Source organism: Triticum dicoccoides, chromosome 4A (assembly GCF_002162155.2).
Source record: "Triticum dicoccoides isolate Atlit2015 ecotype Zavitan chromosome 4A, WEW_v2.0, whole genome shotgun sequence".
NCBI classification, from domain to species: Eukaryota; Viridiplantae; Streptophyta; class Magnoliopsida; order Poales; family Poaceae; genus Triticum; species Triticum dicoccoides.
In genome coordinates, this window is record NC_041386.1 from 564,721,957 (window position 1) to 564,740,638 (window position 18,682).

Below are 18,682 nucleotides of genomic sequence, written 5' to 3' on the forward strand. Positions count from 1 at the left end.
TTCCTTCCCTATATAAAAACCCCTACTTCTAACCTAGTCTAACCCTAAAATCTAGGATTTTTGTCCCTCACCCCGCCGCCGCCGCATCTTCCTCGGGATCCCTCCCGAACCAACCAGCAGCCTCCTCCCCACGATCCACCAACCTTCTCGTTGAATCGAGCCAACCAGTCGCCTCCCAATTGAGCTATAGCTCAATCTGCTCCTCCCCCACTTTGCCTCCATCGTCTCAACAACGGAGCAACTCCAACCCTGCCGCCCAGCGACCTCGCCGCCGACGACTGACCCATAGGTCCCGGTCTCCTCCCCTACCTTGATCTCTTCTTCTCCTTCCCTTTCTAGATCCCTCTTTTCTCTCATGGCCGTCGCTCGATGTGTCTCTTCTTCACAGCACTAGAGGCCATGGACGTTGCCGCCCTTTGTGAAGTCGCCGTCGTCACCACGAACCCTCCCCATCGCCTGCATCTCTTCTCGCGACTCTGATGCGCCTGTGTTTCACCAGAGACTGGCCCCGTCGCCGCCCAAGTCCACCGGGACTTCAGCCGTGCCTGTGCCCTCCTCCACGAGCTGCCCAGCCGGGCCTCTCCTGCATCTGAGCCCCTTCCTCGCGTGTCCGTCTCCTCTCGCTGATCCGCCTCGTCCCGGAGCAAGCTCGCCGGTGTTCCTCGTCGTCCTCGCGCTAGTGGTCGCCGGCCACCCAAGAAGCAGCAGTCCGGAGCCCCAGCTGCAACAACCTCGACCCGCGCCGTCTTCCCCGTCAACCACCTCGAGCGTGGGCCTCGTCCAGCCTCGCCGTCCCCGACCTCTTTTCCGGCAGGATCCGCCCCAGCGCCGTGGTTCCCCGGCGCCTCGAACCTCCCCTGCTTCGTCACTGCTCGAACTCGGGCACGCTCCCAAGACCCATGGCGCCCCTCCCGTGCGCGCCTCTTCTCGTCCTCCGCGCCCATAGTAGCTCGAGGGGAGGATCCCCTCGTTTCCGTGCTCCTCGTTGCCCGCCTCCGGCTACCTCTGCGCTGGATCCGCGCCAAGGCCCTGCCCTGCCTCTGCTTCTTTCGAACAGGGAGGAGGACGCCCTGCCTCCGCTCGCTCGATTCGTCTGTGTTGACCGCCGCCACAGCCGCACGCTGAGGCCCAGCCGCTGGCCAGTTCCGGCCCAGCGAGGTGAGGACGCCCCCAGCGCCTCCTTTGTTTTTTTTTCTTCTCTGTTGGCCCAGACGTGCACTATTTGGCCCAAGTTTTTTTTAGGTTCTGTGATTTCCCCCTTTTTCCAGTGTGTTTCATATTTGCAGAATAAGCCCTTCTAGTCCATGCATTTAATAACCCACAAACTAAGCACCACTTGCAAAAACTTTATATATGAAAAATGCTTAGATTTCCGTCTAGTTTCATAATATGTCACTTTCATCCATGTTTGAAATGTTTAAAATGCTGTTTGATTAAATTTGCTCCTATGTCAAGTTAAAATGCTTTAATTCATAACTAAATAACCGTAACTCCGAATTTAATAAACTTTATATGTAAATGGGGTAGAAAAATGCCTAGTTTAACATGGTGAGATTGCTTTGCATGTTTAACAACTCTAAAATTATGTTTAGGGCAGAACAGTACCAAACATAATATATGCATATGAGGAGTTTCCAGAATTGTTGTTCGTTGTTTCCGGCCTCATTTAAACTTAACTAGATAGGTAGTTTTCATTTGCTTCACCCTCTTGCCATGCTAACAACATTTAATCTTGTTGGGTACATAAACGAGAGAGAACTAAATAAGTCATGTGGTGTTTTCGGCAATATGCAACTCGTTGCATATTGAGCTCCACTTAATTTGTAGGATTGTTTGTGCACTTTGTCATGCCATGCCATGCCTCATTAAACTGGTCATGCATCATACTTGTTTGTGCATCGTGCCATGTTTATGCTTGGTTGTTTACTATGTTGTTTGCTTCTTTTTCTGGTGTACTTCTTCTCGGTAATCCAGTAACGTCGTGTGGTGAGGATTCGTTCGACTTCGTCCATTTGTCTTCTTCATGGACTCGTTCTTCTTCCTTGCGGGATTTCAGGCAAGATGACCATACCCTCGAAATCACTTCTATCTTTGCTTGCTAGATGCTCGCTCTGTTGCTATGCCTATGCTGCGATACCTACCACTCGCTTATCATGCCTCCCATATTGTTGAATCAATCCTCTAACCCACCTTGTCCTAGCAAACCGTTGCTTGGCTATGTTACCGCTTTGCTCAGCCCCTCTTATAGCGTTGTTAGTTGCAGGTGAAGATTGAAGTTTGTTCCTTGTTGGTACATGGAGATGTTGTTCCTTGTTGGAACATGTTTACTTGTTGGGATATCATAATATATCTTATTTAATTAATGCACCTATATACTTGGTAAAGGATGGAAGGCTCGGCCTTATGCCTGGTGTTTTGTTCCACTCTTGCCGCTCTAGTTTCCGTCATATTGGTGTTATGTTCCCGGATTTTGCGTTCCTTACGCGGTTGGGTAATAATGGGAACCCCTTGACAGTTCGCCTTGAATAAAACTCTTCCAGCAATGCCCAACTTTGGTTTTACCATTCGCCACCTAGCCTTTTCTTTTCCCTTGGGAGTCGCGCTCCTGAGGGTCATCATTATTTTACCCCCCCCCCCGGGCCAGTGCTCCTCTGAGTGTTGGTCCAACCTGTCAGCTGCCGGTGGCCACCAGGGGCAACTCTGGGCTGGCCTACCCGTACCTTGGACAATCTGAGTGTGCCCTGAGAAAGAGATATGTGCAGCTCCTATCGGGATTTGTCGGCACATTCGGGCGGTGTTGCTGGTTTAGTTTTACCTTGTCGAAATGTCTTGTAACCGGGATTCCGAGTCTGATCGGGTCTTCCCGCTAGAAGGAATATCCTTCGTTGATCATGAGAGCTTGTGATGGGCTAAGTTGGGACACCCCTGCAGGGATTTGAACTTTCGAAAGCCGTGCCCGCGGTTATTGGCAGATGGGAATTTGTTAATGTCCGGTTGTAGAAAACATGAAGTTGATCTTAATTAAAATACATCAACCGTGTGTGTAGCCGTGATGGTCTCTTCTCGGCGGGGTCTGGGAAGTGAACACGGTGTTGGAGTAATGCTTGACGTAAATAGACTTGGATCACTTCTTGATCATAATTTATCGACCGTGCTTTTGCCTTCTCTTCTCGCTCTCATTTGCGTATGTGAGCCACGATATATGCTAGTCGCTTGCTGCAGCTCCACATCATACCTTTTACCCTTACCCATAAGCTTAAATAGTCTTGATCGCGAGGGTGCGAGATTGCTGAGTCCCCGTGACTCACAGATACTTCCAAAACCAGCTTGCAGGTGCCGTTGAACCGTGTAGATGATGCAACCAAGATCAAGGAGGAGCTCGATAAAGACCTTGTCCTTTGTGTTGTTTCATTCCAGTTGATCAGTAGTGGAGCCCAGTTGGGGTCGATCGGGGATCTGTGTAGCATTTGGGGTAGTCTTCTTTTATTTTGGCTCCGTAGTCGGGCCCTGATTGTATTTGGATGATGTAATGCTTTATTCATGTATTTGTGTGAAGTGGCGATTGTAAGCCAACTATGTATCTTTTCCCTTATTGTATTACATGGGTTGTTTGCGAAGATTACCTCACTTGCGACATTGCTTTCAATGCAGTTATGCCTCTAAGTCGTGCTTCGACACGTGAGAGATATAGCTGCATCGAGGGCGTTACAAAGGATTCGGTCGAGGACAAGCCTGTCGAAGCACCTCCAAAGCGTCGAGGACAGCGACGCCGCTCAAAATCGGGTCGCGAAAAAGACAACAATACCGGCACTGAAGATAATAACACTCCGAAGAACGCCAAAGACCCCAAAAATCCTATCAAGCCAACATTTGAACATGATGATTTGGAGGACAGGCAAGTTAACCCCGATGATCCAATCGGGAACGAGGACTCGGAGGATAGTAACTACCTACTGATCTCCAAAGAGGATGTGAGCCTTGGCGATGTAGATTTTATCATGCCGGAGGAGCCCCTCAAGCAAGAGCGCTTTAAGCGCGGGCTAATCGCCAGTGCGAGAAGCCTAAAAAGGAAGCAGAAGCAGCTTGAAGCTGAACAGGATATACTCAATGACAGATGGACTAATGTCCTGGCAGCCGAGGAATACAACCTCGAACACCCAACCAATAGTTACCTGAAGCGTAAGCTACTACCTCAATTTGACAACGAGGCCCTTGAGCCAATTCTACCAAAGCGTAAAACTGCTGACGAACCCGACCGACCACCACGCAGACGGGACAGACCGACTACCCACGCCGAACACTAGCCCGCGCCACCCCGCCATCGAGGCAGGGAGGCAGAGACCCCGAGCTATACCTATGACCTATGTAAGGACCTGGACAGTAGAGCCGGTCAGAAAAGATCAATTTATGGGTCAAGGGGGCGTGCTTCGACACAAGAGGACGACCATTAGGCCTGGCGTGATAGGCACAACCCCACTCGAGCCGAGAACCACATTTGGCCTTCATCTGAACTGCGCAGCGACATCGCTCGATACAGAGGTGCCGCACACCCCATATGCTTCACCGATGAGGTTATGGAGCACCAATTCCCTGAAGGATTTAAACCCGTGAATATCGAATCATATGATGGTACGACGGATCCTACAGTATGGATCGAAGACTTTCTTCTCCACATTCACATGGCCCGCGGTGACTGAGGGAGTCCTGGACTAAGGGGTCCTCGGGCGTCCGGCCTGGTAGCCATGGGCCAGACCGATGGGATGTGAAGATACGAAGACCAAAGACTGCCCCGTGTCCGGATAGGACTCTCCTTGGTGTGGAAGGCAAGCTTCGCGACAGAATATGTAGATTCCTTTCTTTGTAACCGACCTTGTGTAACCCTAGATCCTCCCGGTGTCTATATAAACCGGAGGACTTAGTCCGGAGGAGGGACACATTATCATAACCATACAAGCTAGGCCTGTAGGGTTTAGCCATTATGATCTCGTGGTAGATCAACTCTTGTAATACTCATATTCATCAAGATCAATCAAGCAGGACGTAGGGTATTACCTCCATAGAGAGGGCCCGAACTTGGGTAAAACATTGTGTCCCCTGTCTCATGTTACCATCGACCTTAGACGCACAGTTCGGGACCCCCTACCCGAGATCCGCCGGTTTTGACATCGACATTGGTGCTTTCATTGAGAGTTCCACTGTGTTGTCGCCAAAAGGTTTGATGGCCCCTTCAATCGTCAATAATGATGTTGTCCAAGGAGAAACTTTCCTTCCCGGAAAAATCTTTGTGTTCGGCGACTTCGCACTGCAGGCCAATTCGTTTGGCCATCTGGAGCAGATCGAAAGCTACGCCCCTGGCCATCAGGTCAGATTTGGGAGCTTGAACTACGTTGCGGACATCCGTGGAGACTTGATCTTCACCGGATTCGAGACCGCGACTACCACTCATGGTCACCCCGAGAGACATGGCCTAAATCTTTCATCGGACTGCATCCAGGAGATAGCTCCCGTAACCGCTCTGGCCTTAGATCCAGAGCAGACCGCGCCATCCAAGGACGAGAAGCTCAACCCCGCCATGGAGGCCACAGATTCCCCGGTGACGGTGTGCTGGACTAGGGGGTACTCACCACGTCGTCTCCCGGTCAGTTAGATTGGGCCGAGGACCCCCATGGTCGTATACTCATGGGCCAGTTCGGACAGCTGCCGCATACAAGGAAGATTCCATAAGACTTGGTGATCAAGACAAGGACTCTTCCCCCACCGGCGTATTCGGATAGGACTCTTGTTATCCTAGGCCTCTGGTATGTTATATAAGCCGAGGCTAGGCTGGTCGATAGAGGAGGACATTATTCATCATACCCTCAGGTTTTAGACCACAACATATGATCTCGAGGTAGATCAACTCTGTACTTGATACTCCATCAATATAAACAAGAACAGGACATAGGGTTTTACCTCCATCAAGAGGGCCCGAACCTGGGTAAACATCGTGTCCCATATCTCCTGTTACCATCGATCCTTAGACGCACAGTTCGGGACCCCCTACCCGAGATCCGCCGGTTTTGACACCAACACCCGGTGTTGGAGCCGCGCATAGACTTGATCTCACATGATACTTGTGCCACCGAAACTCCGGACTCGTCTCCGGCCGTAAGTTCCGAACCATGTGAGCCCGCGGACGCCGAACTGGATCGTTTATCGATCTTCGAATTCAGCGCCGCAGACATCTTCCAGCACTCGCCTTGGGGCGACATGCTAAACTCATTAAAAATCTGTCCTTGACGGAGGACTCACAGCTGAACTCTATCCGGTCTAAACTAGGGGCTGACGGTGGAGAATTTTGCTTCCCACCCGCCACCCACTTCATAGCCACGGTCGAGGATTTTACCGACACACTTGATTACGACTCCGAGGACATCGACGGTATGGACGAAGATGACGGATAAGAAGAGGCCCGGAACCTGCCGTTCACCGGATGCTGGACGGCCACTTCCTCGTATGATGTATACATGGTGGATGCACCAAAGGAGAACAGCGGCAATGACAAGGAAGATCTAGCTGAGGATAAACCTTCCGAAATACAATCCAAGCACCGGCGTCAGCGACGCCACTCTAAGTCATGCCGCAGCAAAGACAGCAACACCGGCACAGGAGAAGATAACACTCTAGAAGGTGCCGAAGACAATGAAGAACCCGTTGAAACAACTAATGAACAAGATGAACGGGAACATGGGCAGGTTAGCCCTGGTAAATAGGCCACGCACGAAGACTCAGATGACGGAAGTTATCTTCCGCTCTCCCAGGATGAGGTGAGCCTCGGCACCGACGATTTCATCGTGCCTGAGGAACCTCTTGAGCAGGAGCGCTTCAAGCGCCAGCTAATAGCCACTGCAAGGAGCCTGAAAAAGAAGCAGCAGCAGCTTCAAGCTGACCAAGATCTGCTCGATGATAAATGGACCGATGTCCTAGCAGCCGAAGAATACGGCCTCAAGCGCCCAACCAAAAGCTACCCAAACCGCAAATTGCTACCTCAGTTTGACGAGGAGGCGCCGGAATACATACCGCCATCATACAATGCGGTTGATCAACCACCACGTGGTCAGGACAAAACGACAACTCACCCCGAACACCAGCCCGCCCCGCCTCATCGCACAGGTAGAGGTAAATTAGCCTACAGCCATACATATGACCTCCGGCAAAACCTGAACAATAAAACAGGACATACCAGATCAATCTACGGATCGCAAGGACGTGCCTCGACACGCGATGATGGCCACCTATTTGGACGTGACAAACCTAGTCATGCGCGGGCTGAAAACCGCAGACGGACTCCATCAGAGCTACGTCGCAATATGACCCGATATAGAGGTGCCGCACACCCTCATTGCTTCACTGATGAGGTCTTGGATCATGAATTCCCAGAAGGGTTCAAACCCGTGAAGATAGAATCATACGATGGAACCACGGACCCCGCGGTGTGGATCGAAGACTTCATTCTCCACATTCATATGGCCCGCGGCAATGACCTCCACGCCATCAAATACCTCCCTTTAAAACTCAAGGGGCCAGCTCGGCATTAGCTCAATAGTCTTCCTGAAAATTCTATTGGCAGTTGGGAGGACTTTGAAGAGGCCTTCCTCGATAACTTCCAAGGTACATATGATCGACCTCCGGACGCTGATGACTTAAGCCATATAGTTCAACAGCCCGGAGAGTCCGCCAGGAAATTCTGGACTAGGTTCTTAACTAAAAAGAACCAAGTCATCGATTGTCCGGATGCCGAAGCCCTAGAAGCCTTTAAACACAGCATCCGCGACGAATGGCTCGCTCGCCACCCCGGCCAAGAAAATCCAAAATCCATGGTGGCCCTCACGGCACTCATGACCCGCTTTTGTGCGGGCGAGGACAGTTGGTTGGCCCGTAGCAAAAACAAAGCAAGCGACGTCGGCACCCCTGAGGTTAAAAATAACAAAGACAAGTCTCGACGCAACAGATACAAGCGTCGAAACAACAACGACAACACCGAGGATATGGCGGTCAATGCCGGATTCAGTGGCTCTAAGTCCGGTCAGCGGAAGAAGCCGTTCCAAAAGAACAATTCAGGCCCATCCAGCTTGGACCGCATACTTGATCGTCCGTGCCAGATTCATGGCACCCCGGACAAACCACCCAATCATACAAATAGAGATTGCTGGGTTTTTAAACAGGCCGGCAAATTAAACGCTGAGAACAGGGAAAAGGGATCGCAAAGCGAGGATGATGACGAAGAGCCTCGGCAACCGAACTCAGGGGACAGAAGAAGTTTCCCCCTCAGGTCAAAACGGTGAACATGATATACGCTACCCACATCCCCAAGAGGAGCGCAAGCGTGCGCTCAGGGACGTCTACGCGATAGAGCCAGTCGCCCCAAAATTTAATCCATGGTCATCATGCCTGATCACTTTTGATCGCCGGGATCATCTGACCAGTATCCGTCACGGTGGTTCAGCCGCACTAGTCCTAGACCCAATAATTGATGGGTTCCACCTGACTCGCGTCCTTATGGATGGAGGTAGCAGCCTCAATCTGCTCTATCAGGATACAACGCGAAAAATGGGCATTAACCCATCACGGATCAAGCCCACCAGGACTACCTTCAAAGGAGTCATACCAGGTGTAGAGGCCCGCTGTATGGGCTCAATCACACTAGAGGTTGTCTTCGGATCTCTGGAAAACTTCCGAAGCGAGGAGTTAATCTTCGATATCGTCCCCTTCCGCAGCGGCTATCACGCACTGCTCGGACGAACTGCGTTTGCTCGATTCAACGCAGTACCACACTATGCTTATCTCAAGCTCAAGATGCCCGGTCCACACGGCGTCGTAACGGTCAATGGAAATACGGAATGCTCCCTCCATACAGAAGAGCACACAGCTGCCTTAGCAGCAGAAGTACAGAGCGGCCTTCTCAAGAAGAACCTTAATTCAGCTGCCGAGCCCACGGACACCGTTAAGAGGGTCCGAACTACTCTACAGCATGAGAGCTCAGCTCGTTAGGAGCTCGACTAGCAATCCGGCCTCCGTCTCAGTCCCGGTCAAGTGGTGGCATTCATGCTGCGCGTACATAACTACGCACTCAAAATCCCATGGGCATTGACGGAGGCATAGCTAGCTTGTGGTCCATAGTACGGCTCAACCGACATCGGATGCACACATACTTTCACTTTTACTTGTTTCCTTTTTAGGTCTCAATCCCACAGGCCCCATCTGGTGGTCTGGTCATCGGTCCTCTTAAAGGATAAACACACCAAGATGGCGAGAAACGCAGACATATGGGGGACTTTTTAGGTGATTCCGTTAACGATAACTCTACCTGTTTTTCAGTACCCACATACAGCTCTCCCTTGGTTTCGGCATGTCAAATAGTCTGTTGCTTATCACACTACCTGTATCAATGCGACTTGACATACTAATTAAATTACAATGAGAACAGTTTGCGGCTAGAGATTTAGGACCCCAGCTTTTGACCTTTGCACCTTTTCTGTTTTCTTTCTCATTTTTCTCTCAGCTCCCCTGTGGATAGCCCTATCAGGTAGCACCCGTACACTTTGGTACGTTTGATGTTTGCCAGGGGCTTCATAGCACCCCACATTACGGCAACAAAAGTCCGAACACTTTTTATAAGTATAGTTCGGCACCCCGAATTTAGCATTATATGCATTGGCTGCGAATCATGTCTTTGGTCAATAGTTGGGTTGCCCGGCTCCTATGCTTGCTACCTTATGTTCCTCTATATCGGCTTAGGTAGTAAAGGGAGAACTACTGCGATTGTGCCTTGGTTTATCCAAAGGAGCACCTCAGTAGAGAAAGTTGAAAACTGACTGTCATGATGCGGCGAGAGCCGGTAAGCTATTCGAGAGGTTACAAATCGTTGGAGATGTTTTCCGCATTACGTGAAGGATCGGTACTTCCTAATCAGACGCTTATAGCACTCTAGTTCGGATACTAGGGGCTGCGCCCATGTTTTTATTGTAAAACTTCTATGGCTAAGTGAAGGCGTTCAAGCCGCATAGTTTGGTTGCCTGGTTCGTTGCGCTAAACAACTCCTTCAAGGACCATATAATTGGATCAAGATTGTTTAGATTCCATCCCGAACACCCCCGTACTAACTACGTTGGGGCAGAAGCCGACGACTGGCCAACCCTCAGATTTCATACAACACGGCCGCGCAGGAGAAAAAAATTAAAACATAACAAGCATTATATTACATAACATCATTGTTTCATTTTACAGGACAGGATAATATGAATATTTTCATGGGAATATAACATCCTTCGCACATTGCTCCGCCACAAGGCGGGATCCCTCCAGGACACCATCAAAATATAACTGTCGGTGGGAACGACACCTATGGGATCACAAGAATCCCTACTGTGGTTAGCGGGGCGCGGGGTCATGAGAAGAGTGGATCAAACAGATAGCACACGGTTCGTTTATCCAGGTTCGGGCCGCGAGGATGCGTAAAACCCTACTCCTGCTTTGGTGGATTGTATATCTGTGTTCTTCGGCTAGCTATGGGGCGTGAGGAGCTCCAAAAAGCCGAATCCTTCCTCTGGTCGCCTCGGGCCTCCTTTTATAGAAAAAGGGGTTGCCATAGTGGCCCACAGGAGGTGGAAAGGGTACAGTGATGCGAGGTTATCCCTCGCATTACATGACAAGGCGCATTTAATGCGTCTTGCTTAGGTGTCCTTACTTTATCGGGGACGGGGGAGAAACCTGTCTCGTCCGTCGCCGCTCCTTCTTGTGTCGACACGCGCCCTGGCCAGCGACGCCTGCGGTGCCACGTAGGTAGGCAGGCAGCTGAGGTGGCGTAGTGGTGGGTCTTTACGAAGATCTACATGCCGCCACCCAGGTGCCTACCCAACTGGTTGGGTCAGCAGCTGCATGCATGCGGTGGTGGAGGTTTAGTCGGTGTGGACCTGATGGTGGCCCTGCAGGTGCCCTCGGTAAGGGCCTTGCCAGGGCCCCAGCAAGGGTCTTGCCGAGGCGCCTGCTGTCATCCCCGGCAAGGCGCTTGCCGGGCACCTTGTGGTCTTCCTTGGCTGGGATTCCGCCAAGGGTTGTCATCTCCTTAGTGCGTATCTGATCTTGAATGTCTTCACAAAGATCTGCATGCCGCCACGGGGATGTCTCCCGAATCCTTGCCCTTTGGGGGCAATGGACTCAAGGGTGGTTTGCTCCGTAGGCGTGGGACGAGTCGCCGCAGCAAGGGTCTTGTCGGGGCTGCTAGAACTGTCTCCCGGCAAGGATCTTGCCGGGGGAGTCCGCTTCGTCCCCTTTGCTCTTCGTGGTCTTGGCCTTGGTGTTGTTCTAGTTCTCTTGAGCTTCGGTCTTACCCTGGCTCACCTCCCTTGCCTTGCTTGGTGTGGTGGTGCCCGTGGCTCAGACTGCCCGTGCATAGTTATAGGGGTACGAAAAGTGTACCTCTATTTTTGTACACCGACAGGAGCCCCCGGGCCTGGGCCACACATAAGCGCAACGCGTTGTTGGGCTAGGCCCAAAAACGGTGCGCGGGCAGGCGGGGCGGTTTTTACCGCGGTAAGATTCTTCGCGTGCTGCGCTTCCCACGACTCCCGCGGGTGGCGCAGCGTGGGAGGTGCGTGTGACGTGGGCAGCATGCGTGGGGTTGGTTCCCGCGGGCATGCGTCACACTACAGTTAATGTGAAAGGAGGTGGCCCGTGTTTTCCCCCATAAAAAAGGAATAACCGCGGGTGCGCTGCTCACTTTCTCCTCTTTCCTCGTGCCTTTTCTAATCTCAGAGCCGCCGTTTCCTCTCTTCCTTCCTTCCTAAGCTTCCACCGTCGCCCGCCGTCGTTGCTTCGCCATCCCCCTTCCTCAGCCCTCTAAACTTCTCGGCCGCCATGGCGCCCAAATCCGTCAAGGGCAAGGGGGTGGCTAAGGGTGCTGGGACTATGGAGCCGCCGGAGAGCGCGCTGTCGGGGGACCGGACGAAGTCCGCCTTTTTATTCCCCTCGACGGTTGATGTTCATGAGCTCGAGGCCTCCTTCAGGCCCCTATGGGGAGCGAAGACGGGGGGAGAGGATTCGGGACACCCGGCGACGCGCGTCATTCCTGCTGCTTGCGCCGATCCTGCTCCAAATCGGTATCCCTTTTTCGTTGATTATCTTTCTTGCGGGTTATGCCCCCTTTCTCCGATTTCTTCTGCGACATTATGCACACCTTCGGCTTTTGCCTCTTGGATTTTACTCCGAATGCGGTGGCGTGCATGGCTTTCTTCGCGCATTTTTGCGAAGGCTTTGCCGAGGTGCAGCCCAACACGGTGCTCTTCCGCCATTATTTCTTCCCTCGGATCCAGCCGGGAGGTGCCATCTCTGGTTGCGTCACCTGGATCCCAAGATCCAAGGGGGTGTACCCGGATGGTGTCGTGAAGGAGAGGTGGGAGGAATGGCATGGCCGGTGGTGCTGGATTGAAGATGAAGACCCGCCGGAATTCTGCAAGGTTCGCCGAGTGCCGCCGGTCCGCGGCAGCGATTGGAGTGATGTCGACGTCGCCGATGGGAGGCTCACTGTCGCCACCACCAGGATTCTCCGGCTCACCCGGGCTGGAGTCACCCTTGAGATGATCGGGGCGGACTTCATTCATCATCGGATCGCCCCGTTGCACAACAAGGGGAGGCCAGCCTGGCTTTTTACGAATCCGGCTGACATTATGCGACTCCGCCCCGGCCTCGACCACAATTTCATGATGTTGGCGCATGCCCACTTCTGCCAGCGGCTTTTCCAGCTTGATGTGGGTCACGATGGCGAGGTCGAACGGACCGGCAAGGCCGCGAGGGCTGCCGCAAAGGTTGGCAAGGCCCTCAAGGGGCCGTTTTTCAAGCTGCCAGCGGGGATGGTCCCGTTGTGCAACAATTCACATCGGTCTGAGATCATCGCCATGATGCCGGACTGTAATGCGCACGGCCCTGTCCCGAGCTGGAAGGAGCCGAAGGACGCGAATGTGCAGCAATTCTTTAACACCCTGATTGAGGTGTATGTCAATGCTGACGCCGAGCGGTGGCTTGTCATGGACACCACCCAGGCAGAGCTGGACTACATCGCCACTAGGGCGAGGGAGGCATAGCTTGCCATGGAGGCCGGCAGCGCCGGGGGTGTGGAGGACAAGGCCGCAACGGCTGCGGAGGAAGAGGAGCTCACCCGGTGGGCGGCGGCCTCCGGGGAGGTCGGCAGCGCTGACACTGGAGCTCCGCTCGTCGAAGATGCGGCCGACGAGTCGTCGTCGGAGGAGGACATGACAGCAGGCTCGATGCCAACCAGGGGAAGAGGGCGAATCCTGTGGCGGGCTGGCTCCGGCGAGCCGGTCCGGCCCGGCAGGGCTACGCGGCCTCAATTGACCCTGGAGGGGTCTGGGCGTCACACAAGGGCCACGGCGGCCAAGAGGCTAACGAAGGCCGCTGAGAAGAAGAAGCAACAGCCCCTTCCTCATCTGGGTGCGCACAAACCCCGCCGTCTTCGCCTCCTCCGGCAGATGTCGACTCAGATGTTGACGCGGAGGTCACTTTTGATCTCGGGCCTCTCAGCCCGAAGAGGAAAAGGAAAGTGGTGGAGGAAGAGGAGATAGATGACGAGTAAGTACTCCGTTCCTTACTGCCATTTCCATTCCTCTGAATTAAATCACTCATCTTGATCTGTTTTTGCTTTTGCAGGGATGCAGAGACGTTGGCCCAAAGGGTGAAGAGGGCCAAAGCCTTGGCGGGCGGCCAGCCCCCGACCAGTGCTTCAGAGTCGCCACTGGTGGTGCTGAGCAGCCCGGACAGCAGCCCCCAGCACAGCCCCCAGCGTAAGTTCGTCACCCTCCTCTTATCGACACGTGGTAGGCGTTTGATGCTATGGTGTTGACCTTGTCGGGTTTGCAGGAGGGGAGTGGCAGCAGGAGGAGCCGCAGAGGGCTACCCCCAACACACCACCCCCCATCGACTACGCCGCCGCGAGGGGCGTCCTCGGCAAGGGCATCAAGCACGGAGCCCACACCCATGGAGGAAGAGGGGAACTTGGGCGCTGGTGACTCTGCCACGGCGCCGAATGCTGGCGGGGAGGGGACTTCTGCTTCACAGCCTGGCACTGGTGAGTTGCCTGTCCTCCGTCTCTGTTTTTCCCTTATTCTTTTTCTTGGCTTCAATGCTCCCATTACTACTCAGGCCCTCCTTTAATAGGTATGGAGGACATGGATACTGTTGTTGGAAACATTGCTGAGGAGGCCGCCAGGGATGCTGACGAGGTCGCCACTGATGAGGCCGCCAAGGATGCTGCCGAGGACACCGCTGCAGGGGCCGCCAAGGCGACCGGCGAGGCTTCTGCCGAGGGCGCCAACGGTGGGCCTGCCGGGAAAGCCGGCAAGGCCACTGCCGAGGAAGAGGTGGTTGATGATCAGCCTCCCTCCTCCTCAACCTCGGGCCCCGGCAGATATCTGAAGGTGGGTGACGATCTTTTCGTCCATCTCCCAGGGGCGTCAAGTTCCCGGGCGCCCGCCGAAGAGGAAGTCTTTGACGGCGAGGTGTTTGCCGCCACCGGGCTCGAGGTTGTCAATGAGCCGGGCGTTGGCGGTGATGGTTCTCCAGAAGAGCAGCTTTTCCGAGCTATGGGGGCCAACTTCCAAAAACTCTAGGCGCTCTACCGTGTCTGCCTGGACAAGGTTAAGTCCAGGACGGCAAAGGTGGACCAGGCAGAGGTGGATTTCAAGGCGCGCGTTGCTGAGACGCAGACCTGGTTCCACCAGACTCGCGAGGAGCAGAGGGCCTTTCAGGAGGAATTGGCCAAGCGCAATGTCGAGCTCACCATGAAGATGGCTGACATCGAGAAGGCCCGGGAAAAGGCGGCGAACTTGGCTGCCGCGGCTGAGGCCGTCCGGAACCAGCATTAAGCCGCACTGGATTCCCAGGAAGAGGACCTCACCGTGCGTGACGCGAAGCTTGCCGCAGCGCTCCGTGGCAAGGATGAGGAGCTTGAGGCCCTTGTCGCGCGGGGGACTCGCGAGCTGGAGCAGAGGCACAAGGAGGCACTCGATGCCCAGGCTTTGGCCCATGCCATCAAGGTAAGGGAGTTGGAGGTGGAGCAGGACGAGCTGAAGGAGCGGGCCCTCAAGCTGTCCAATAAGAAGAGCACGCTCAACAGCGCCTTGGTGGAGGCGCAAGGAGCGGTCATCAGCAGGGCTGGGGAGCTCTCCGAAGCGCAAAACTCCGTCAGAGATCTCAAGCTGAAGCTGGAGGATCTCGAGAAGATGTTGTCGGAGAGCAGGGCTCGGGAGGAGACCTTGACCAGGAGTCTGGAGGAGGAGAAGCAGCTGCGGGCGAACGAGACTGCCTCCCACCAGGAATATGTGGCGGGCGAGAACAGATGGATCAGCCATCTGGAGGACGTCGCCGGCAGGGTCATCTCGCAGTTGGCCACCATGGGGATGCCAAACGTGAGGTACGCCCCTGAGTGCAGCGGGACCGTCAACACCAAGCTGACCCTGTTCTTCGAGGGCATCCTTGGATCCTTGGCTTATCTTCACTCCAACAGAGCGGCCATGTTGGCCGAGGAAGCCCGGCGACTTTGCCGGGGGGTCATGACCAAGGTCCTCACCAAGATGGCGTACTGGAATCCCGACCTCGACTTCGATGCCGCGATGGATAGCTTGCCGGATGGTATTGACCTCACGGTGCTCAAGCAGCGCATCAAGCCCGTCATCAGCAGCATCAACGAAATCAAGAGGGTGGAAGGCCAGCGCCGGGATTAGGCATCCCGTTCTTCACCGCCGCTGCAGGTTCACGACCAAGACAAATTTCATCTTTAGTTAGAACTACAGCAATGATGTGATGTAATATAACTTTGCAGTACTTTTGGAATTATGCATGCTATTTTCCTGTTTGTTGCCTCTTTGTACGTCCACCCTACACCAGCTGGGTAAGCTTGCCGACGCGGAAACCCAAGGCGGCGTCTTGGGGATGGGTCCCCATTGGCCTGCCGGGTGCGTGTGCTGCTGGGTGAGCCACCTTACCACCTTTGACGCAGCCGCTCAAACTGTCGAGTTTGACTCGAGTCAGAGTCGAGAGCCTTGCCAATTGCGGAAGGCTACCCTACCGTTTTCAACGCAGCCATTTGAACTGTTGAGCGGACTCGAAACAGAACAAAGGCATTGCCGATCGGGGAAGGCCCCATTTGCGTACAGGTTTCTTTTTGTACAAAGAACGACAGCTCCGAGGATAATAACTTTATATAATAGAATGGAAATATCCGGGGTCCAATGTAACTTAGCTTCTGTTTGTAGTCGCTCGAGCGCTGATCTTCCGGCCTCCTTCCCTCTCCAAGAGCCACGAAGACGAAGGAGTGTTGGGCTGATTGCTAGAGCCGATTCTCACAACTGCGCCCCCTACCTGGCGCGCCAGAGATGTCGGTGGGAACGACACCTATGGGATCACAAGAATCCCTACTGTGGTTAGCGGGGCGCGGGGTCATGAGAAGAGCGGATCAAACAGATAGCACACGGTTTGTTTATCCAGGTTCGGGCCGCGAGGATGCGTAAAACCCTACTCCTGCTTTGGTGGATTGTATATCTGTGTTCTTCGGCTAGCTATGGGGCGTGAGGAGCTCCAAAAAGCCGAATCCTTCCTCTGGTCGCCTCGGGCTTCCTTTTATAGAAAAAGGGGTTGCCACAGTGGCACACAGGAGGTGGAAAGGGTATGGTGATGCGAGGTTATCCCTCGCATTACATGATAAGGCGCATTTAATGTGTCTTGCTTAGGTATCCTTACTTTATCGGGGACGGGGGAGAAACCTGTCTCGTCCGTCGCTGCTCCTTCTTGTGTCGACACGCGCCCTGGCCAGCGACGCCTATGGTGCCACGTAGGTAGGCAGGAAGCTGAGGTGGCGCAGTGGTGGGTCTTTACGAAGATCTGCATGCCGCCATGCAGGTGCCTGCCCAGCTGGTTGGGTCGGCAGTTGCCTGCATGCGGTGGTGGAGGTTTAGTCGGCGTGGGCATGATGGTGGCCCTGCATGTGTCCTCGGTAAGGGCCTTGCTGGGCCCCCGGCAAGGGTCTTGCCAAGGCGCCTGCTGTCATCCCCGGCAAGGCGCTTGCCGGGGGCCTTCTGGTCTTCCTCGGCTGGGATCCCGCCAAGGGTTGTCGTCTCCTTAGTGCGTATCTGATCTTGAATGTCTTCACAAAGATCTGCATGCCGCCACGGGGATGTCTCCCGAATCCTTGCCCTTTGGGGGCAGTGGACTCAAGGGTGGTTTGCTCCGTAGGCGCGGGACGAGTCGCCGCGGCAAGGGGTCTTGACGGGGCTACTAGAACTGTCTCCTGGCAAGGATCTTGCCGGGGGAGTCCGCTTCGTCCCCTTTGCTCTTCGTGGTCTTGGCCTTGGCGTTGTCCTAGTTCTCTTGAGCTTCGGTCTTACCCTGGCTCACCTCCCTTGCCTTGCTTGGTGTGGTGGTGCCCGTGGCTCAGACTGCCCGTGCACAGTTATAGGGGTACAAAAAGTGTACCCCTTTTTTGTACACCGACAATAACTCAGGTCGGCGGTGCTCCTTGCCCTCAGGCGGCCCCTCGGTCATCAGCTTCTTGGCATCCATCTTCGCCCAGTGCATCTTGACACGGGCAAAGGCCATTCGGGGACCTTCAATACAGACCGATCGCTTTATGACCTCAAGCCACGGGCAGGCACTAACAAGCCGCTTCACAAGTCCGAAGTAGCTGCTGGGTATCGGCGCGGCAGGCCATAGTTGTGGCACCCCGATCTACATGGAGCAGGGGGCCTTCGCACGTCAGCCCAGGATAACACCTGATGCACGAGAGGTCCATAATACAGCATTCCAGGTACAAGAATATTCATCAAATACATGTATAGGAGATTACATTATTGATGAATACAATTATCTGGCATAGCCCTAATGCTATTTAAATGGCAGCGGAAATCTCTTTAACTGGCAGCGGAAGTCTTGGTTTGTCAACATAACAACTCTGGTTGGGCTCCACAACTCACAGGAGTGGCAAGGTTACGGCCTAGAACGACGGGTCAAGCGAACACTTTGAGTATGACCCACAAAACTGGCATGACACGCCAGGTCAATACATGGAATGTACTTGCAAGACAACCAAATACATAGCATCCAAACAGGCAGAAGACAAAGCAAGAACCAAGTGCATGCAACAACCTATCTCATATCAATTACTAACCATGGCATAATAAAGTTCAACTAAGCATGAACATCATAGCATCTACTAACATGGTAATCACATGGCATATCAAAACATGCTTCTAACATGACAGTAGCAAAACATAGCATATCATCTCAATCATGGCATAATCAATCCACGCATGGCCTGGCATCAAGAAACTATGCTGAAAACAAACTACCGATCATATTCAATGTAGCCATAACATGTTAACTATATGCAGCCATCTTCTGTTCTGTCATGGTTCTTTAAATGCAAATAACAACATATTACCCATGCAATGCAACCAAACTTGTGCACTGAGTCCCTCGGACTCTCTTACCAACGGGTTGCCTTGTAAGCAAACAGTGATCTTTCCGGTCATCACAACCACGGCCAACACTTGGTATCCAACACTCACCGAGACCTCATCTCGTGATCATATCAAAACATCGCCGTGACTTCTCACGACTATCTCATAGTCCAAGTCAC

The 18,682-nt window shown here is 53.5% G+C and overlaps 1 long non-coding RNA gene across 1 annotated transcript; it reads left to right on the top strand.

Moving 5' to 3' along the window:
- Nucleotides 1–234: 234 nt before the first annotated feature.
- LOC119289150 lies at nt 235–640 on the top strand. The gene is made up of 2 exons (XR_005141439.1): nt 235–289; nt 389–640. It is a non-coding gene; the product is annotated as an uncharacterized LOC119289150 (long non-coding RNA).
- Nucleotides 641–18,682: the final 18,042 nt, after the last annotated feature.